Genomic DNA, 23,445 nt, shown 5'->3' with positions numbered 1-23,445 from the left:
AAAGAACAGAGGTTTTTATGCTATGTACAAGACACCTGTCTAGTTCAACACATTCTATTTTAATATATTCAGCTCTATTGTCGGTAGGTCCGAGTAAGTCAACACTAATCAGAATAGGAATGAATTTGAAATCTCGTCTCTGCAATCTTTCAAGCAAGTGGCAATTAATTATTTGATTAGCAATGAACTTAATTGCATAACATTGAACATCAAGGTTAATCTTGGTAATGTTTACAGCAGAGAGAGTTAGAAGCTCAGTCATTGCACCCAAAAACAAACAAACAATCTGTCAGGTCTTGTAATCTCACAAAGATTTCCCACTTGATTTACTTGTGTCATGGAAAACCCTGACAATTTCCAGTCATTCAATCAGAGACCTATTTAAAGTATCAGTGTACCTCTGTTGGGGTTACACTCCATCAGAAAAACTTTGCACTGGAGTATTGGGAGAGTGAAACTGCTTCTGTGTGAATCATTGGCAAGCTCCCAGATTGACTGATGTATTCCAAAAGGATCTGCTGAATGAGATCAGATCAATGAGAGAGGTTTTCTTTCCAGATGTCTTTTTGAGATCCTCCTCCCAGTAAGTATAGCAAACATGAGTGACACAACAGTGATCATCCACTCCAGGATTATGACAAAACTTGGATCCTGTATAGGTACTTCAAATTACCTCAAAATGTCTCACTACATAGCAAAGTCTATTCTCCCTTTCCACATCCATTCCCTCTGTCACACCCTTCATCATACTTCAGAAGATCACACCAAACCACCTTTGTCATATTCCAAGCACTGATTAATCTCTTTTTGCTTCCTTCAGAGGAACCAATTTCAGAATTCACTTTTCACGTGCTGGTGTTTCCATAAGCACCAGTTCTTTTTGCTGGCCTCTGTTTCACTGCACATTACAAATATACCCTTTGAATTCAACACCTCCATATCCTGACTTTATTTGCTTCTTCTACCCTCAATCCAATACAGCAAGCACAGGCCTTTACAGGGACATTTGGCAACTCAGCCTCTAAGTCTGTAGTACAAAACACTGCATAATATTGGGCATGTGTGAGCAAACCTTTGGAGGGTAAACTAACATCACGAAGGTCAGGGGCAGGAACAGCAAGCATTTGTTACAATATGAGATTTAAAAGTTTGCTGGATTTACACAAATAGTGGAAATTCTGTGCTCAACATAAAATTACCAATCCAGATGTGTAACTCCCAAGTCCAACAGATTCTTTTTTCACCAGTAGAGAAGAGAAAGGAGGTAGATGCAATTCACACATGGGGAACCTGAATCATTGCGAAGTTTAAACAGTTCCCATTTTCTCTGGCAAGGGTCCATATCTCTCGGTGATCGATTTATACATCTGAATACTGGCAGAAGCAGATAAAGTCTGTGGCATGAACAAGCTGTCAAGCCTTTAAATCTCCTGTCCTTTAAACTTAAGGAAAAAAAAAGCTTTTTCTCTGTTGAAAAAAAGTTATGTTGCAGTTTTAATAGCCATTTGTACAAATAGCCCTAAATACTATTATGATATTATTATAATGAGGCAATGGCAGAGGGCTATGTGTTAACAGTGTAAGACCCCAAAATCATAGAAAAATTCAAAGAATGGTTTGTTCATTTGCTTCTAAGAGTGTATTTGAGTCTCACGATAGTTAATCAGTGCTTCTACCTGGATACAATTGCCCAGGTGATTCTCAATGTGAGATGAACTTTAGAAAATGGAGAGATTCTAAAATGTCTCTTTGGCACAGTCCAGGAGGCAGTGGGCAGCTGCAAAGCCTGCATTGTTCTCCATGAAGGAAGACAGGTAAAAAATTGAATTAAAAATTAAAACTTTGAGGAATTAAAAATGAAGCTGGATGATTCATCTAGCTTGCAAAAGAGCTCAGGAAGTAAAATGTTCCCAGAATCACAGAATTATTACAGTGCACAAGACAATCATTCAGTTCATCGTGTCTACACTGGTTCTATTACCGAGTGCCAATCTTCTGCCTTTTCCCCATACAGATTTTTATTGTGTTTTACTGTTCTTCTCATTGACTGATTTACTGTCACGTGCATCTTACATTCATATCACTGCATACGACTTCAATCAAAATGATCATTCAATGCCTTCTTGACTGCCTCAATTAAGCCTGCCCCACCACACTTTGAAGCAATACACTCCATAACTTAACATTTCAGTGTGTGAAAAAGATTCTTCTGAACACCCTTAGTTTGCACATCACTTTAAAGCTATGTCCTCCCGTTCTGGTTTATTTTTATGAAAAAAACATCAGCTTCACCCTAACTACTCTGCGAGGAGAAAGTGAGGACTGCAGATGCTGGAGACCAGAGTTGAAAAGTGTGGTGCTGGAAATGCGCAGCAGGCCAGGCAGCATCCGAGGAGCAGGAGAATCGACGTTTCGGGCATAAGCCCTTCTTCAGGAATGAGGCTGGTGTGCCAAGCGGGCTGAGATAAAAGGTGGGGGGGGGGGGGGAGAATTTGGGGGTGGGGCACTGGTGGAAAGACGTGAGGGTGAGGGTGATAGGCCGGAGAGGGGGTGGGGGCGGAGAGGTCAGGAAGAAGATTGCAGGTCAAGAGGCGGGTGCTGAATCCACTTCCACTTCCACTGACACCCTCCTTTGACTGACTGAAATGGTCCTCACTCTTAACAACTTCTCCTTCCAAAACTCCCACTTCCTCCAAACCAAAGGAGTAGCCATGGGCACCCGCATGGGCCCCAGCTACGCCTGCCTCTTCATCGGGTGTGTGAAACAGTCCATCTTCTGCAGCTATACTGGCACCATACCCCACCTTTTCCTCCGCTACATTGATGAGTGTATTGGTGCTACCTCGTGCTCCCACGAGGAGGTTGAGCAGTTCATCCACTTTACTAACACCTTCCACCCCGACCTCAAATTTACCTGGACCATCTCAGACTCCTCCCTTCCCTTCCTAGACCTCTCCATTTCTATCTCGGGCGACCGACTCAACACAGACATTTACTACAAACTGACCAACTCTCACCATGCCCCCTGTAAAAACACCATCCCATATTCCCAATTCCTCCGCCTCCGCCGCATCTGCTCCCAGGAGGACCAATTCCACTACCGAACAGCCCAAATGCCTCCTTCTTCAAAGACTACAATTTCCCCTCCAACATGGTCGACAATGCTCTCCACCACATCTCCTCCATTTCCTGGACCTCCGCCCTTGAACCCCATCCCTCCAATCGCCACCAGGACAGAACACCACTGGTCCTCACCTTCCACTCCACCAACCTCCGGATACATCGTATCATCCTTCATCATTTTTGCTACCTCCAAACAGACCCCACCACCAGGGATATATTTCCCTCCCCACCCCTATCAGCGTTCCGGAGAGACTACTCCCTCCGCGACTCCCTCGTCAGGTCCGCACCCCTTCACCAACCCAACCTCCACTTCCAGCACCTTCCCCTGCAACTGCAAGAAGTGCAAAACTTGCGCCCACACCTCCCCCCTTACCTCCCTCCAAGGCCCCAATGGATCCTTCCATATCCGTCGCAAATTCACCTGCACCTCCACACACATCATTTACTGTATCCACTGCACCCGATGTGGTCTCCTCTATATTGGGGAGACAGGCCGCCTAATTGCGGAACATTTTAGGGAACACCTCTGGGACACCCGCACCAACCAACCCAACTGCCCCGTGGCTGAACACTTTAACTCCCCCTCCCACTCCGCCAAGGACATGCAGGTACTTGGCCTCCTCCATCGCCAGATCCTGGCCACAAGACGCCTGGAGGAAGAGCGCCTCATCTTCCGCCTAGGAACCCTCCAACCACACAGGATGAATGTTGATTTTTCCAGCTTCCTCATTTCCCGTCCCCCCACCTTATCTAAGCCCCAACCCCTGGATTCAGCACTGCCCTCTTGATCTCCAATCTTCATCCCAACCTCTCCGCCCCCACCCCCTCTCTGGCCTATCACCCTCACCTCCTTCCACTTATCGTATTCCTAGCGCCCCGCCCCCAAATTCCTCCCCCCACCTTTTATCTTAGCCTGCTTGGCATACTAGTCTCATTCCTGAAGAAGGGCTTATGCCCGAAACGTTGATTCTCCTGTACCTCGGATGCTGCCTGGCCTGCTGCACTTTTCCAGCACCACACTTTTCAACTAACTACTCTGCTCTCAATTTTGAAAACCTCAATTAGATATTCTCTTAACCTTCTTCTCTTTAGGGAAAACAGTTCAAACTTCTTCAATCGGGCCTCATTGTTAGATTTTCTCAGAGCCATGCTCATAAAATCACTCTGTACTCCTCTACAATGCATTCACAGCTTTCCTATATTGTGGTACCACTATTGTACCCAACATTCTCGTATGCTTTACTCAGAATAGTAAGGGTATGGAATGCTTTGCCTGCAACGGTAGTAGATTCACCAACTTTAAGTACATTTAAGTCGTCATTGGACAAGCATATGGGGACGTACATGGAATAGTGTAAGTTAGATGGGCTTCAGATTGGTATGACAGGTTGGCGCAGAGGGCCGGAGGGCCTGTACTGCGCTGTAATGTTCTATCACTTAGCCACTGTTCCTTTTACACTATGATGTACAACTTTCCTCAACCTGCTGAGGTACTGCATTGAATGCCTTTTGGAAATCTACATCAAAAAAAAGTGTTACAGTCATCAAGCATTTACATTACCTCGAACAAAAAACTCCAGCAAGTTAATTAAACCTGGATTGCCCCTTTAGAAAACTGTGCTGGCTATTCCTAATCAACGCACCTTTTTCCGTGTAACTACGGATTCTATTCTGGTTTACAATTGCTGAGATTCACCTTTGGCATACTCTAGTAGTAGTATTTTGGATTACCCCTTTCCCATTCTATTTCTTACATCATATTCTCTATAAAAGTAACCAGTCAATTGCTTCATTCCCACAGTGGAAAACGTAGTTATCTCCAGTCCCTCCCTATAACTCATACCTCTAAGGATGTGTAGATACAGATTTCTGTAGAGCCTTCAGTACATCCACATCCCTATTACTCTCAGTCAATAGAGTTGTGATATGTTTCATGGTCAGTATGGCAATATAGTTTTAAATGGCATGCTGTTGATACACTTAAGATTAAAGTTCGATGTTACTACCAAATGTCAGATGTGAGCGAGAGAGTGAGAGACACAAACAGTAAAATTCACAACTGATCTTGGAGAAACTGTTTGGGCGAAGTTCACAGTGCAGAAATGGATAAGTGAATTGCTTTTAAGTGTGGCCTACAGAAAGTCTGCAGTACTGAGAAGAGTGGGTTCTTTCTTAATTATATATTTAAGATATGTCTCCAGATTTAACTTAACATATAAGCCATAAATATTAATTTAACCTAGGGCAGTGTTTGTAGAGGAATAAGACAGTGTTATTTTCTGGGTCTTTAGATTATGAAGGAGCAAAAATGCCCTTTAGTAGAGTGATATGCACTTCCTGTCAGACGTGGGAGTTTAAAGAGAGTTTAAGGGATACTGCGGATTATATCTGCTATAAATGCTGTTGGTTGCAAATCCTATCAGATCAAATGGATCAGGTGGAGAGGCAATTAGAGGCAATGATGAATTTGCAACAGCAACACTATGTGTGATGGATGGCAGTCAAAGGAAGGGGAAGTCTCAGATACAGTCACATAGATAGGTTAACTTCAGGAAAGGTAAGAGAGGTAGGCAGCTGGTGCAAGAGTCTTCTGTGGCAATTCCCATTTCAAACAAGTATGCTGTTTTGGAAAATGCAGTGGGTGATCAATTCACTGGGGAACGTAGCACGAACAGCCAAGAGTCTGGTATTGAGACTGGCTATAATGCAACAAGGGGTGCCTTGCGTTCCCTGGTGCCAAGATCAAGGGTATCCCAGAGAGGGTGCAGAACATTCTCAAGGGGGAGAGGAATCAGCAAGAGGTCATCGTCCACATTGGAACCAATGACAGAAAGAGAAAAGGTTGAGATTCTGAAGGAAGATTACAGAGAGTTAGGCAGGAGTTTAAAAAGGAGGTCCTCGAGAGGAGTAATATCTGGATTACTCCTGGTGCTACGAGCTACTAAGGGCAGGAATAGGAGGATAGAGCAGATTAATGCATGGCTGAGGAAATGGTGCATGGGAGAAGGATTCACATTTTTGGATCATTGGAATCTCTTTTGGGGTAGAAGTGACCTGTACGAGAAGGACAGATTGCACTTAAATTGGAAGGGGACTAACATACTGGCAGGGAGGTTTTCCAGAGCTGCTCAGGAGGATTTAAACTAGTAAGGTGGGGATGGGGGTTTGGCCCAGGGAGATAGTGAGGAAAAGAGATCAATCGGAGATTGGTACAGTTGAGAACCGAAGCGTGTCAAAACAAACAAACAAACAAACAAAGTCAGGGACAAGGCAGGACTGATAAATTAAACTGCATTTATTTCGATGCAAGGGGCCTAACAGGGAAAGCAGATGAACTCAGGGCATGGTTAAGAACATGGGACTGGGATATCATAGCAATTATAGAAACATGGCTCAGAGATGGGCTGGACTGGGTGCTTAATGTTCCAGGATACAAATGCTACAGGAAGGATAGGAAGGGAGGCAAGAGAGGAGGGAGAGTGGTGTTTTTGCTAAGGGATAGTATTACAGCTGTGCAGAGGGAGGATATTCCTGGGAATACATCCAGGGAAGTTATTTGGGTGGAACTAAAAAATAAGAAAGGGATGGTCAGCTTATTGGGATTGTATTATAGACCCCCTAATAGAGGGAAATTGAGAAACAAAGTTGTAAGGAGATCTCAGCTATCTGTAAGAATAATAGGGTGGTTATGATAGGGGATTTAAACTTTCCAAACATAGACTGGGACTGCCATAGTGTTAAGGGTTTAGATGGACGGGAATTTGTTAAGTGGGTTCAAGACAATTTTCTGATTCGGTATGTGAATGTACCTACAAGCGAAGGTGCAAAACTTGACCGAGTCTTGGGAAATAAGGCAGGGCAGGTGACCGAGGTGTCAGTGGGAGAGCACTTTGGGGCCAGCGATCATAGTTCTATTAGATTTAAAATAGTGATGGAAAAGGATAGACCAGATCTAAAAGTTGAAGTTCTAAATTGGAGAAAAGCCAATTTTGACAGTATTAGGCAAGAACTTTCAAGAGCTGATTGGGGGCAGATGTTTGCAGGTAAAGGGACGGCTGGAAAATGGGAAGCCTTCAGAAATGAGATAATGAGAACCCAGAGAAAGTATATTCCTGTCAGGGTGAAAGGATAGGTTGGTAGGTACAGGGAATGCTGGGTGACTAAAGAAATTGACGGTTAAGAAAAAGAAGGAATCACATGTCAGATATAGACAGGATAGATCGAGTGCATCCTTAGAAGAGTATAAAGGCAGTAGGAGTACACTTAAGAGGGAAATGAGGAGGGCAAAAAGGGGACATGAGATAGCTTTGGAAAATAGAATTAAGGAGAATCCAAAGGGTTTTTACAAATACATTAAGGACAAAAGGGTAAATGGGGAGGGAAGAGAGCCCCTCAAAGATCAGCAAGGCGGCCTTTGTATTAAGCCACAGAAAATGGGGGAGATACTAAATGAATATTTTGCATCAGTATTTACTGTGGAAAAGGATATGGAAGATATAGACTGTAGGGAAATAGATGGTGACATCTTGCAAAATGTCCATATTACAGAGGAGGAAGTGCTGGATGTCCTGAAATGCATAAAAGGTGGATAAATCCCCAGGACCTGATCAGGTGTACCCTAGAACTCTGTAGGAAGTTGGAGAAGTGATTGCTGGGCCTCTTCCTGAGATATTTGTATCATCAGCATTCACAGGTGAGGTGCCGGAAGACTGGAGGTTGGCTAACGTGATGCCACTCTTAAAGAAGGGTGGTAAGGACAAGCCAGGGAACTATAGACCGGTGTGCCTGATGTCGGTGGTGTGCAAGTTGTTGGGGAGAGTCCTGAGGGACAGGATGTACATGTATTTGGAAAGGCAAGGACTGATTAGGGATAGTCAACATGGCTTTGTGCATGGGTAATTATGTCTCACAAACTTGATTGAGTTTTTTGAAGAAGTAACAAAGAAGACTGATGAGGGCAGAGCGGTAGATGTGATCTATATGGACTTCAGTAAGGCATTCAACAAGGTTCCCCATGGGAGACTGATTAGCAAAGTTAGATCTTATGGAATACAGGGAGAACTAGCCATTTGGATACAGAACTGGCTCAAAGGTAGAAGACAGAGGGTGGTGGTGGAGGGTTGTTTTTCAGACTGGAGGCCTGTGATCAGTGGAGTGCCACTAGGATCAGTGCTGGGTCCTCTACTTTTTGTCATTTACATAAATGATTCAGATGTGAGCATAAGAGTAAGTTTGCAGATGACACCAAAATTGGAGGTGTAGCGAAGAGGGTTACCTCAGATTACAACAGGATTTGGACCAGATGGGCCAATGGCTGAGAAATGGCAGATGGAGTGTAATTCAGATAAATGCGAGGCGCTGCATTTTGGGAAAGCAAATCTTAGCAGGACTTATACACTTAATGGTAAGGTCCAAGGAGTGTTGCTGAACAAAGAGACCTTGTAGTGCAGGTTCATAGCTCATTGAAAATGGAATCGCAGGTAGATAGGATAGTGAAGAAGTTGCTTGGTATGCTTTCCTTTATTGGTCAGAGTATTGAGTACAGGAGTTCTGAGGTCATGTTGCGGCTCTACAGGACATTGGTTAGGCCACTGTTGGAATTTTGCATGCAATTCTAGTCTCCTTTCTATTGGAAAGATGTTGTGAAACTTGAAAGGGTTCAGAAAAGATTTACAAGGATGTTGCCATTGTTGGAGGAATTGAGCTATAGGGAGAGACTGAATAGGCTGGGGCTGTTTTCCCTGGAGCATCGGACGCTGAGGGGTGACCTTATAGAGGTTTAGAGGAAGTGGTGGAGGCTGGTACAATTGCAACATTTAAGAGGCATTTGGATGGGTATATGAACAGGAAGGGTTTGGAGGGATATGGGCCGGGTGTTGGCAAGTGGAACTAGATTGTGTTGGGATATCTGGTCAGCATGGACGGGTTGGACCAAAAGATCTGTTTCCATGCTGTACATCTCTTTGACTATCAGTCAATCTCTCGTTCTGTAAACTATGATGCCTTTTAATTGACTCACAAAACAGTAATGTTAGACTTCTACAGTTTTGAAGAACAAATGCATGTTTTTAAATAAATACACCTGCTCTGGAACTTTTCATGAACTGAAGCCATTACATTAATGCAGCTTATCTCCCCAGCTGCTCTGAACAAAATTCTTTCTCTAGAAGAAACTATTTTTGCACATATCTTTAATCAGGTCTCTTTCAAACTGAATTCATAAATCTTTGAACTAAATTTAAATAAACAAACTTGCTCATCCTAGCTTTGACTAAGCTTATGGCTTAATTCCCCCCCACCCTTTTTCTGCCATCTTAAAACTCTACAGTATAAACAAACTTTGACTGATACTCCAAGAGGCCTTCACTCATCTGCTCTGTGACACATACTGGTTTTCAATCATGGTTCTGAAAATACTGGACCTTGTTCATTATCAAACTCCCTCACACAAATAGAGCAACACTCATATGCCACTAGCTTAAAATCCAAACTCTAATTAAAAATTCTATAAATCACATACCTTTCATCACAAAATCATCCCTACAAATTATGTGATTAGAGTGCATGAAGGTTTCATATTTCATCATACCTCTGATGACGTGAAGCATGATACTCTGTTATGCCCAAAACATTAGACTTTTCCACCTCCTGATGCTCCTGGTTTGCTGTGTTCTTCCAGCCTGCTGCTTATCTAATTTGGATTCCAGTATCTGCAGTTTGTTTTTACTCTACCAGAAGCAGGCTCCTCTATTAGAAGCTAACTTAATACTAACCTTGACACTTATATACAAATGTTCCCTTCCTCGGGTTTATAATATCTAGTTGTTGTCAAAGCTGTTCGACTCTTCAGTGCCAATATCTCCAATGTCAATGTCATAAGAGATAACAAACATTGCTGCATTAGATAAAACATCTCACTGTAAGCAAAGTCACTTCCTGATTGCGCTAACAGTCATTGCTAAACAACTTTAATGGGTTGGTGGCAGATAATTGCCAAACTTATTGAAGACCAACGAGACAAGAGATTTCAAACAAAGGGAGACTTCCCCATTTTAAAGCATAACAGTCTCTGTGAGCACAGATAGCTGCATAGATGCCACAAACCACCAAAACAAAAATCTGATGGGAATGTCAATTCTGTCAAGGTAAGATAAATGTCTAAGATCATCTTAATTTAAAGAAAAAAAAAGCAGAAGTACTCGAGTTGGAATAAAAGAAAAGTAGTGAATTGCCATTGGAAAGCTGTACAGCTAGAATGCTGTGCTCCTTACAGCCAATACATAAGTGACAATTTCTTAGCAGCTGCAAAGTTATTTTTCTTAAAGCAGGAGCAGTTTTAAAATATCTGCTGACACAAAATCAAGCATGGCTTAAGGTAGGGCAGTTTAAAGTTTTTTTTAAGGCTGAATCATTGATAGCAGCAACTTTATTTTGATTTGGACATCCAGCAACAGGTATACTAAATTACAACTGTTCAAACAACATATGAAGTTCTATGTTACAGAATGAGGGTTGTTTTGGGACCTAATGCTCAAATGCTTGCTTGCTATTGGCTGGGAGCAGCTTCCCAGAATTGGTGGATCTAGTCTTCCCATGGATGATCTGGAAAAGATCTGCAATGTTCACAAAGACCAGCTCAAGGTATGAAATAACATCTGGTTTAACTGACTCCAATCTAGTGTCTTACAGGTGATAGCACAAGAATTGATTTGGTCAGTTAGTTTGTTGCAAGATGCTGCAGAAACCTTTTCTGAAAAGAGAAGGTCAGGAGGGGCTCATGGAACTAATATCTGAATCTACACCAATTATAGCCTTTAGCAAGAAAGGATGTTTTTGAGTGGAAAATATGACCTACCACTAAGCATTATTTGAGGATGGACACAGATATGAAACCATAGTGATTAGGCAACAACTACATTGTTTTAGGTGCAACCTATCCTATTGCTACAGTCACCAAAGTCTGTAATGGATGCAGTTTAGATGACCTCTCTCCTTTTCATTTTTTTTTACTCAGTAAAGGTCACCACTCAAATACATCTACCAATGAAAAACTTAAGCCTTTCCATATAACCGCTGATGACTGGTATCTGCTTCTGTACTACCTCTAGTACTCATATATCTCCATTGTTTCTCAATGATTCAGTACAGGCACTGTAGTCAAGATTCTAGGTTTTTGAATCAACTAAATCACCATAAAGATCATGAGTTAATATAATTATGCAATGTTTATTTATGGATACTCTGTGATCCAATGACTTGCTTAATTTATGTCCTCCCTCATAGTCTTTCTGTATTTCTTGAACTCTTCCAAGTTAACATCTCATTCTTTTTTCCTTTTTAATACTTAATTCTCCTCAAACTATTTGCATATCTCTCACTTATCACTTCCACTCTTTTTCCCTTTTTCAATATCCATGATTTTCTACCTAAGAGGTCTATAGACTTTTGTTTTAGGATATTGTTTTAGCTCAGTTTCTCTCTCCAGAGATGAATGCTGAACTTGCCTGACACTAAAAAATGTAGTGAGAAATTCCCTAGATACTTGTGTAGCCCAGAATTTTGTCAGTTAAACACATCATCGCAAGTGGTTGTGATAAATTGTACACTTCCTACCCATAAGTATTAGTAGAGTAATATGCTTTAAAAAAAAACACAAATCAGTCCATAATGCAGATAAGAAAACAAGACAACCTTAACCTTCATCCTATTGGGTTTCACAGCTCACCATCTAACAAACCACATGGGTTTCATTATTTCTATACAGCTCCGAGGTAAATGAGCTTTCATTTGAGGCAATTTTCAGTATCATACTGAGTATTGCTCTTGCATTTACTGGATTTCTGTCAGTCATGTTAACTACTTGTTTTCTGAGAACTGAAGATATGCACCTAGATGATTCTCAGTGCGAAAGGCAATTAACTCCTGGCCCCAATGGTGTCTGCAATTGTACCATTCACCAAATTAGTACAAACCAAGACAAATAAACAGATTATAATATTGAGGTACACTCAAGATTCCATGCTAGGAGGCATGAATAAACAGTGAGAAATAACAAAAGAGATTGCAAAATGACAAAAATACATGTCAGTGAACTAGGAATTAGAAGACAACAGCAGTTCAGTGCAAAGTAATGTAAAGTTGCACATTCAGAAAAAAAAAAGTTTAATAAAAGGATTTATTGCCCTACCTGGTGTAAGCAGCACTTGAAACAGGTCAGATCCCACATACCACAAAAGGAAATGTAAAGTAGCCATAATCTTACCAGGCAATAGGGCTGTTCTCTCATTAGAGACAACTGGTGGTGGTTTAACCTGCCCAAGATGAGGTTGAAACTTTGAGAACTTTGTGGTGACCTCAGCTTCATCCAGTCACCCAAACTAACTGACCCCTACTAAGGAAGTTGCATGAAGTGGAAATATTTTGTTGTCAGAATGTTATTCTTTCTTGGTGCTCAAAACCTCAAAAAACAAATCAAGCCAACCACACAAAATGGGAAACCCATCTTATCTCATTTTGCACTTCATTTCCCATCCCAGGATAGTCTGCTACCTCACTGACCTCTTCCACTACTTGGTCTATTCCATCACTACAATAGCGTCTCTCACTCTCTACTGCTCATTTTGTAGCTTTTTTATCTGTACCTACCACAACGATTGCAGACATTTAAGTCTTACCTTATCAATATACTGTTTTCGTACAAGCTTGGCTAGTTCCCAATCTGATATTATAAAATTTTCGTCATCAATTGAGTGATTTGTGCATGTCAGAGTTCATTTTACCCCTGAACCTCAATCTCTGATTAAATGTTGCTAAGATCTACCATTTACTGCAGGTCCACAGATGGTGCTACATCTCAAATATATTGGATAGGCTTCTATCCTCCTTCTATCAGTAGTAAGGAATAATGACATACTTAGAACTAAAATTGGACTTTTAATATTTCCAAGTTAACAGCATTTGAGTGAGTTAAAACTAAAAGTTTCATCTCAACTCATTAAACTTCATAGTTCTAAAGGACTGGTAAAGGTTGCAACCCAATTAAAATCAATGAGCCTTTTAAAATCAATCATGAATTGATTTTCCTCATATTACTGCTCACTGCATATAAAGAGTGTTAAGGTTAGAGGTCTACAGCACAGAAAACAGAAACAAAAATCCATTCAGACCATCAATCATGAACAACCATTGTTTAAGAAGGATTATCCTTGAAATTATAGGCCTGTAAGTCTCACATCGGTGGTAGGGAAATTGTTGGAAAAGGTTCTTAGGGACAAGATCTAGATGCATTCAGAAATCGGATGACCTATTAGCAATGGACAGCATGGTTTTGTGCAGAGGAAACCATGCCTCATGAACTTGTTCGAGTTTTTGTTTTAAAAAGGTGACAAAGATGATTGATGAGGGAAAAGTAGTTGATGTTGTCTACAGGGACTTTACTAAAGCTTTTGACAAGGTCTCTCATGACAGACTGGTACAAAAGGTGAAGTCACATAATATCAGGGTGAGCAGGCAAGATGGATGCAGAACTGGTTTAGTCATAGGAGGCAGAGGGTAGTGGTGGAAGAATGCTTTTCCGAATGGAGGGATGTGACTACTGGTGTTCCACAGGCATCAGTGCTGGGACCTCTGCTGTTCATGAAGTACATAAATGACTTGGGAGGAAAACATAGCTGGTCTAATTATTAAGTTTGCAGATGATACAAAGACTGGTGATGTTGTGAATAGTGGGGAGTATTGCCAGAGGATACAGCAGGATTTGGATCAGTTGAAGGCATGGGCAGATGGAGTTTAATCTGGATAAACGTGAGGTGATGCATTTTGGAAAGTTAAGTACAGATGGAAATTATACAGTGAATGGCAGAACCCTTAGGGGTATTGATGTGCTGGTCCACAGATCACTGAAGGTGGCAGTGCAAGTAGATAATGTAGTAAAAAAGGGCTTATGGCATGCTTGCCTTCATTGGAAAGAGTATTGAGGAGAAAAGGATAGACAAGTTATGCTGCAGCTTTATAGAACTTTAGTTAGGTCACATTTAAAATATTGCGTTTAGTTTCTGGTCACCACATTACCAAAAAGATGTGGATGTTTTGGAGAGAGTACAGAAAAGATTTACCAGAACGTTGCCTGGTATGGAGGATGTTAGCTATGAGGAAAGGTTTGATAGACTGCACTTGTTTTCACTGGAACATAGGAGGTTCAGGGGTGACCTGACTGAAGTTTAAAAGCATGGATAGAGTGGAAAGTATGGAGCTTTTTCCCAGGATGGAGGGATCAATTAGTAGGGGACACAGGTTCAAGGTGCGAGGGGTGAAGTTTAAAAGAGATGGGTGAGGAAATGTTTTCACTCAAAAGGTGGAGGAGTGCCTGGAACACGTTGCCAGAGGAGACACGATAGCAGCATTCAAGAAGCACCTGGACAAATACACAAATAGGAATGGAACAGAGGGATATGGATCCTATAAATGATGACAGTTCTAGCATGGAGAGCAAAATGTGGCAGCACAAGCATGAAGGGCTGAAGGACCTCTTCCTGTGCTGTACTGTTCCTTGTGACCATCTAAACTATTCTAATCCCCTTTTCCAGTATTTGTCACATAGTCCTGTATGCCTTGGCATTGCAAGTATACATCTATATACTTCTTAAGTGTTTGTGAAGGTTTCTGCCTAGATCACCCTTACAGGCAGCGAGTTCCAGATTCCCACCACTCTCTGGGTGAAATTTCTCCCCCCCTCACATCCACATAAATCTCTGGCCCCTTACCTTAAACACCTCCCCACAGCATCTTCCCACACAATTGCCCATGTACTACCTCATTATCCAAGGGCCCAAACACATCTTCCAGGTGAAGCAGCAATTTGCCTGCACTTCACTCAATCTAGTCTATTATATTCGCTCTTCACAAATGCGGTCTCATCTACACTGGGGAGACGAAACAGACTTGATTCCAGAACTGCATATAATATTGTAATTTTATACAGTTCCAGCATAACCTCCCTGCTCTAAAACACTGTGCCTCGGTGATTAAAAGCAAGGCATGACTAGCATACAAGGACAACTTCAGTACTTACATTTCAGAAAAGATTATACAAAGTATGCCTATTTTCTTTAGAATTTAGGAAGTTCTTACTAAGGGAAGACCTGATCAAAGTCTTCAAAGACATGACAGGCAAAGACAGGGTATAAACCGATAAACCATTTCCACTGGTTGGGGCTTCTAGAACTGAGGGGCATGGTCTGAAAATTAGGGGCAGACCATTTAGGAGAGATATTAGGGAGTGCTTCTGCACAAAAAAGGATGTTAGATGTTTTGGAACTCTTTCAAAAATGGAAATTGATGCTAGATTAGTTGTTAATTTTAAATCTGAAGTAGATTTTTTGTTGAAAAAGATATGGGCCAAAGGCTGATATGTGGAGTTGGGCTACAAAATAGCCATAATCTCACTGAATGGCAGAACAGACTTAAGTGACTGAATGGATTACTTCTGCTCCTACAAGGTTTCCCAAATGCTTTCGTAACCACTTTATCAGTCTTGTTAAAGTACAGTAACAGACTGGTGGACATGCACACCAAGGTCCCAGATTCTCAGTGCTTCCCATGGTGCCACTGTTCATCACATATTCCCCTGTCTTGTTTGAAAAAGTACCTCACCTCTATCTCTTAAAAATGTGGGGGAAAATTGTACATGCATATATAAAGACTGCAGTCAGGGGAATAAGACTATGATGGATGCAAATGGAATGCAGAATTTCATACATTGCACAGTGAATACAAAAAGGAGGTTATTCTGTATTTGTACATAATATGGATTAGGTCCAGCATCTCATCGTAGAAAGAGTGGGATAAGCATGGAAAGAGTCGAAGAACATAGAGAATAGTACAGCATGTTCTTTAGGCCTCGATGTTGTGCCAACCTTTTACCCTATTCTACATACCAACATACCCGTCATTGTATTATCTACCATGTGCCTATCCAAGAGTCACTTAAATGTCCCTGAATCTATGACCACCGCTGGCAGTGCATTCCACAGACCCACCACTCTCTGCATAAAGAGCATACCTCTGAAATCTCCCCTAAACCTTCCTCCAATCGCCTTCAAATTATGCCCTCATGATAGCCATTTCTCCCCTTGGGAAAAAAGTCTCTGGCTAGCCACTGTATCTGTGCCTCTCATCATCTTGTACACCTCTATCAAGTCACCTCTCAACCTTCTATGTTCCCTATCTCCCTCAACCTTTCTTCATAAGGCATACCCTCCAGTCCAGGCAGCATCCTGGTAAATCTCATCTGAACCTCACTAAAGCTACTACATCTTTCCTATAATGAGGCATCCAGAAAATTCATCACAAACTGTCTGAAATAAAAAAAAGATTATAGCTATTAAAATATAATGGGACCATTTTCAGTGGAACAGAGAAGATAAAGGAACATCTGGAATTTTGCATGGTATGCAAGCTTTTAAAGGCTTCATCATAAAATATTGTTTCCAGCTTATGAATCAGTTGGAAGGAGTCACAGACAGAGGCTTATCACTGGAAGAAACTGGATGCAAGTTAGAAAAATGTTTTTTTCTTCCAACAAGGGTTAGTAAAACGGGAAATAGTTTACTGTACTTTTGATAATAACAATTTAATGGAAAATCAGGTATTCAAAAGGTATTGTTAAAAGAATGCAGAGCAAAGAGTTGGAGATGTTGGCTCCAGTTGGGCATAGATAAGATCATCTGAGTGGCCTGTTTCTGCACTTTTAAATTCTATGAACTTAAATGCTAAACTGCTGAATGCAGCAATTAAGATAAAAGACAATTACTGGGATCAAATTAAATCTGAATGTAGCATGCCCTGTAAAAATACAAATCTACTTTCATCACCTTCAGCAGCATCTATGTGATGATTTGTTTGTGATTTGGGCCTATTGTAGATTTCCCTAAAGTGAACAACAGACTTCAGCCAAGAGGACGTGTGCTTATAAGTTTGTTATTCAAGACCACTATATCTAGTCCTAGTTCACAAAATGCATATAATCATTGATTTGAAATGTCACGTCTTGTTTTCAGTTTCCTGATCTGCTAACTTTCCAACCATTTTCCATTTAATTCAGGTTTCCAGTAGCTGCAGTATATTGCTTTCAGACAGAATAGTAAACATTCACCAATTAGATGCTTTATTATAATCATTTAACAGTTTGAGCTCTGATATAAATGACTGATATCATTACAACTAAATTTGCGCTTGGTACATTATAAATTTTACATTTAACAAGCATACAAAAACCAGACTGGAATTCATGGTTTTTCAACAACAGTGTAGACAATCATTTAAAATTGTAAATGAATTCAAATAGCACCTGAAGGATTAAATTCAGATGTCTACTGTTGTGATTGTTGGCTTTCGTCATAACTTTCAGTTGCCTAAATGTGGATTAGTGCACATTGCAGCATATAAAATGGATTTGAGGGATAAAAATTTCCTTCAATAAAGCAGGTGACTTCCACAAAGAAGACAGCAAGAACGAGCAGTAATTAAAAATAAATTAATGTACAAAATAATTCTAATTTAAACCATAAAATCATGATATTTTAAAACAGCCTAACTTATCATCTGCTGCATTTGGTCTTGGGCCTCTCCTCAGGGCAGGTTCCTTCTTCCATTCCCACACCAAGTTTTCACGAAACACTAAGTAACTCTGTGACAGCATGGGAATTCAATGAGTGAGCAAAAAAAAGTTATAAATAATAGCTTGCAACTGGTATTGTATATCATCCTTTTTGCAAGAGGGCCCACTGCTGTTTGTTATCTGCCATGTGTGGTCTGCTCACGCATATCTTCTTGGTGACATGGGCCATATCACCAGTTTGATCATTTGCACAAACTCATTACGATGAACAAAACACTACATGTATTTCTGAACTGAAAAATTGAGTTTAATACGAGTTTAGGTCTAAACATGCACTTATCAGTTGAAACATTAATTGAGGCATGGTGGGGGTGGAGGTGGGGACAGAAGGACACAGATTTTGTTTATATGCCAAGTTTATGTATATTGATCCTGAAAATGTGGCTGCATTATATACCAGAATCTACCGTTATAAGATGAGCACAATTGCTGTGGGATAATCTTCCACTTCATTCAGACTACTAGTCGGTTTCTCGAGGGTTGATGACTCGATTTCTTGACACATTCCTTTAGATCATATCACAGCCATTTTGACAAAGGTTTAAATTAGCGTCCTACTCAGCCTAATCCAACGCTTGACTCATGGCTTCTTTCAAAAGCTCTTCATAGACAATGATACATGTACTTGGATTGCTATATTGTTGAATTGCATCTCAGGTTGAGATATCTATCTGTTATACAATACTAGTACAGATTATAGCACACCAAGATCAAATTCTTTCTAGATTAAAATGGACTACAATACTCCACCAGATCGAAGGCATTTAGATATGTTGTTAATCTCTTTGAGATTCATATCTTAAATGATCCTATACATAGTTGGTGATACCTTAAACATTGCCTCTGTAGACCTTTGCTTTCTTGATTCGGCATTAAGTGATGGATAGATTACCTTACCACAAGGTAAATGAATGACAAACTTTAAAGTCTTCCGTTACAACTACATCTGAACAATTCATCCACAGAGGATGCCAGAGGATATGATTTTTTTTGTTTAACGGCCTAAAATACATAATATTGTCAAGTAAATGAATAGGTCAAATAAACAAAACCACCATCCAGATATGGTTGCGCATGTGTTTCTGTCCCTCAAAACAGGACTGCACAGCAAAAACTTGCATGTGGGATCTTTTAACATGGGGAAGCTATTGAACTGCAGGTTCCACATGGTTCTATTGAACAGAAAATACCCCTACTCTTTACTCCCTGTGATAGACATATTGGAAGGGCTCACAGTATTTTTTAAAATCAATCTGTTTGGCCACATTATGCTGCCTGTGGCTATTAGATTCCAAGGTGGGTCTTGAACCTGAAGCTGCTGCCCCAGATAGAGATGCTTTCCATGTCCTTGAAGATCTTCCAGTCATGGTTACATTTTACATTAAAAATAAAGTACATTTGCCAGAGGAAATTACAATCAAAAGATTTGCTGCTTGGACTTATCTTTGATTACCATACCTTTGCTATCAACCCAAGGACAGAACAGAACTATCTTGTGCTGAATCCAGTCTAGAGAAGAGTCAAAATGCAGATTCCTACCATAAGAAATTGGTTCAGATTGCGGACCAATAGCAAGAAGTCAAATATTACATAAAAAGGGATCAAACACCTGATTCCAGGCAAGTCACATGGTTATGTTCATCCATAGTTACGCTGTGATCTTTGATTTTTGAGCAAGGAAAATAAGGAGCATCAAAAGGAAAGCAGACCTTAAGTAACCAGGGGACATGATGTCTGAACTTGAACATCTCCATTAGTTTGATTCCGTGCATCATTAGATAAGATTAGATTCCCTACAGTGTGGAAACAGGCCCTTTGGCCCAACAAGTTCACACCGACCCTCCGAAGAGCAATCCACCCAACCATTCCCCTCCATTTACTCCTGACTAATCCACCTAACACTATGGGAAATTTAGCATGGCCAATTCGCCTAATCTGCACATCTCCGGTTTCCTCCCACAGTCCAAAATTGTGCAGATTAGGTGTAGTTCTCAAAAAACAAATAAACGAAAATGACTGATTTGACACAAGCTTTGTTTCATGCACTCTCACTGTAAAAGCTATTGAAAATTGCCTCGTTAGAGTCAGAGTTATACAGCACAGAAAAAGGAATAGAGAAGATGGTAAAAGAGGGGGTGGTGTGGCATGGTTAGTCAGTGACAGTATTACGGTGGCAAAAAGGATGTTTGAGGACTCTTCTACTGAGGTAGTATGGACTGAGGTTAGAAACAGGAAAAGAGAGGTCACCCTGTTAGGAGTTTTCTATAGGCCTCGAATAGTTCCAAAGATGTGGAGGAAAGGATAGCAAAGATGATTTGCGATAGGAGCGAGAGTAACAGAATATTGACTGGAAATACTGTAGTTTGAGTACTTTAGATGGGTCAGTTTTTGTCCAGTGTGTGCAGGAGGGTTTCGTGATGCAGTTATGTATATAGGCCTACAAGAGGCGAGGCCACATTGGATTTGGTACTAGGTAATAAACCTGGCCAGGTGTTAAATTTGGAAGTAGGTGAGCATTTTAGTGATAGTGGCCACAATTCGGTTATGTTTACTTTAGCAATGGAAAGTGATAGGTATATATCACAGGGCAAGAGTTATAGATGGGAGAAAAGCAATTATGATGTGATTAGGCAAGAGTTAGGATGCATAGGATAGGGAAGGAAACTGCAGGGGATGGGCACAATTAAAATATAGATCTTATTCAAGGAACAGCTACTGCATGTCCTTGATAAGTATGTACCTGTCAGGCAGAGAGGAAGTGGGAGCCATGGTTTCCTAAAGAAGTTGAATCTCTTGTCAAGAGGAAGAACAAGGCTTATGTTAGAATGAGATGTGAAGGCTCAGTTAGTGCTCTTGAGAGTTACAGGTTAGCCGGGAAAGACCTAAAGAGAGAGCTAAGAAGAGCCAGAAGGAGACATGAGAAGTTGTTGGCAGATAGGATCAAGGAAAACCATAAAGCTTTCTATACGTATGTCAGGAATAAAAGACTAAGATTAGGGCCAATTAAGAATAGTAGTGGGAAGTTGTGCGTGGAGTCAGTGGAGATAGGGGAATTAATATTTTTCATCAGTATTCACACTTAAACTCACACTCTGTATTGTCGAGGACAATACAGAGATACAGACTACTAAACTAGGTGGGATTGAGGTTCACAAGGAGGTGGTTTTAGCAATTCTGGAAAGTGTGAAAACAGATAAGTCCCCTGGGCTGAATGGGATTTATTCTAGGATTCTGTGGAAAGCCAGGCAGGAGATTACAGTGTCTTTGGCTTTGATCTTTATGTCATCATTGTTTACATGATGAGTGCCAGACGGCTAGAGGATAGCAAATGTTGTCTCCTTGTTCAAGAAGGGGAGTAGACAAAAACCTGATAATTATAGACCAGTGAGCTTTACTTTGGTTGTGGGTAAAGTGTTGGAAAAGCTGATAAGATATAGGATTTATAATCATCTAGAAAGGAATAATTTGATTAGGGATAGTCAACACTGTTTTGTAAAGGGTAGGTCATGCCTCATTTAACTTATTGAGTTCTTTGAGAAGGTGACCAAACAGATGGAGGAGGGTAAAGCAGTTGATGTGGTGTATATGGACTACAGTAAGGCATTTGTTAAGGTTCACCATGGTAGGCTATTGCACAAAATACAAAGGCATGGGTTTGGGGGTGATTTAGCAGTTCTGATCAGAAATTAACTAGCTGAAAGAAACAGAGGGTGGTAGTTGATGGGAAATGTTCATCCTGGAGCTCAGTTAGGAGTGGTGTACCGCAAGAATCTGTTTTGGGGCCTGGATGACCTGGATGAGAGCATAGAAAGATAGGTTAGTAAATTTGCAGATGATACTAAAATCAGTGGAGTTGTGGACAGTGCTGAAGAGTGTTTCAGGTTACAGTGAGACATAGATAAGCTGCAGAGCTGGGCTGAGAGGTGGCAAATGGAGTTTAATGCGGAAAAGTGTGAAGTGATTCACTTTGGAAGGAACAACCGAAATAAAGAGTACTGGACTAATGGTAAGATTTTTGGTAGTTTGGATGAGCAGAGAGATCTTGGTGTCCATATGCAAAGATCTCTGAAAGCTTCCACCTAGGATAAGAGGGTATATGGTGTATTAGCTTTCTTTGGTAGAAGGATTGAGGTTGGAACCATGAGGTCATGCTGTAGGTGTACAAAACTCTGGTGTGGCCACGCTTGAAATATTGAGTATATTGAAATATGGTGCCCACATTATAGGAAGGATGTGGAAGCATTGGAAAGGATTCAAAGGAGATTTACTAGGATGTTGCCTGGTATGGAGGGAAGGTTGAGGGACTTGAAGCTGCTTTCATTAGAGAAGGTTGAGAGGTGTCTTAATTGAGACATAGAAGATAATCAGAGGATTAGATAGGGTAGACAGTGAGAGCCTTTTTCCTCAGATGGTGATGGTCAGCACGAGAGGACATAAGTTGAAATTGAGGGGTGATAAATATAGGCCAGATGTCAGAGGTAGTTTGTTTACTCGGAAAGTAGTAGGGATGTAGTACTCTCAGCCTGCAACAGTAAACTCACCAACTTTAAGTGCATTTAAATATTCATTGGACAAACATATAGATGAAAATGGAACAGTGTAGGTTCGGTGGGTTTCAGGTTGGTTCCACAGGTTGACACAACTTAGAGGGCCAAAAGGGCCTGTACTGCACTGTAATGTTCTATGTTCTATTCCTTTGGCCCAACTCATCCATGCTGACCAGGTTTCCTAAACTGAGCTAGTCCAATTTGCCTACACTTGGCCATATTCCTCTAAACCATTTCTATCCATGTACCTCCATACAGTATGGAAACAGGTCATTCAGCTCAACAAGTTCACACTGACAGTCCGAAGAGCATCCCACCCAGACTCACCCTCCTACCCTATCCCTGTAACCCTGCATTTTCCACAGCTAGTCCACCTAACCTACACATCCCTGGACACTACGGGGCAATTTACCATGTCCAATCCACCTAATCTGCACACCTTTGGACTGTGGGAGGAAACCTGAGCACCCGGAGGAAATCTAGGCAGACACGGGAGAATGTGTAACCTCCACACAGACTGTTGCCTGAAGCTAAAACCAAACCTGAGCCCTGATGCACTGAGCCACTCCAATGTCTTTTAAAAGTTGTAATTGTAGCCATTTCTACCACTTCATCTGGCAACTCATTCTATACACGTACCACCCTCTGTGAAAAAGGTGCCCCTCAGGTTCCTTTTAAATCTTTCCCCTCTCACCTTAAACCTATGCCCCCTAGTTTTGGCCTCCCTACGCTGGGGAAAAGACCTTGGCTATTCAACTTATCTATACCCCTTATGATTTTAAAAGCGTCTATGGTTACCCCTTAGCCTCCTATACTTCAGGGAATATCCTCCTCTCCTTATAACACAAATCTTCCTGTTGAATGAGACATTTTAATGATTTATTCAGTTATAAAGTATTTCTGAAACATCTCAAGCACTTAAAAACTAATTTCACAAGAATTGAGTAGCATTCCTTTCTATCATTCAAAATTAGGATGATTATTTAAAATCATGGCCTCATAGAAGGTTTGCTTTTTTATTTCAAAATATACATTATTCATATATAGATTATACAGTTCAGTTCTGTACAGTAGCATATCAAGAAATAAACAGATGTT

At 40.9% G+C, this 23,445-nt stretch overlaps 1 protein-coding gene and 1 long non-coding RNA gene across 7 annotated transcripts in view; one reads left to right on the top strand and one right to left on the bottom strand.

The window, feature by feature from the left end:
* uckl1b (uridine-cytidine kinase 1-like 1b) overlaps window positions 1-23,445 on the bottom strand; it is a 124,592-nt gene that overhangs the window by 97,471 nt on the left and 3,676 nt on the right. The window lies entirely within an intron of this gene.
* Window positions 10,076-23,445, top strand: part of LOC122560130 — a 107,499-nt gene continuing 94,129 nt past the window's right edge. For all 4 annotated transcript variants that reach the window (XR_006314651.1, XR_006314653.1, XR_006314650.1 and 1 more), the window contains exon 1: window positions 10,076-10,268. This is a non-coding gene — a long non-coding RNA (uncharacterized LOC122560130). The remainder of the gene's footprint in view (window positions 10,269-23,445) is intronic.

This window comes from Chiloscyllium plagiosum, chromosome 20, assembly GCF_004010195.1.
Source record: "Chiloscyllium plagiosum isolate BGI_BamShark_2017 chromosome 20, ASM401019v2, whole genome shotgun sequence".
NCBI classification, from domain to species: domain Eukaryota; kingdom Metazoa; phylum Chordata; class Chondrichthyes; order Orectolobiformes; family Hemiscylliidae; genus Chiloscyllium; species Chiloscyllium plagiosum.
The sequence above is the reverse complement of the archived record's forward strand: the minus strand, read 5'-3'. Positions and strand labels throughout refer to the sequence as shown.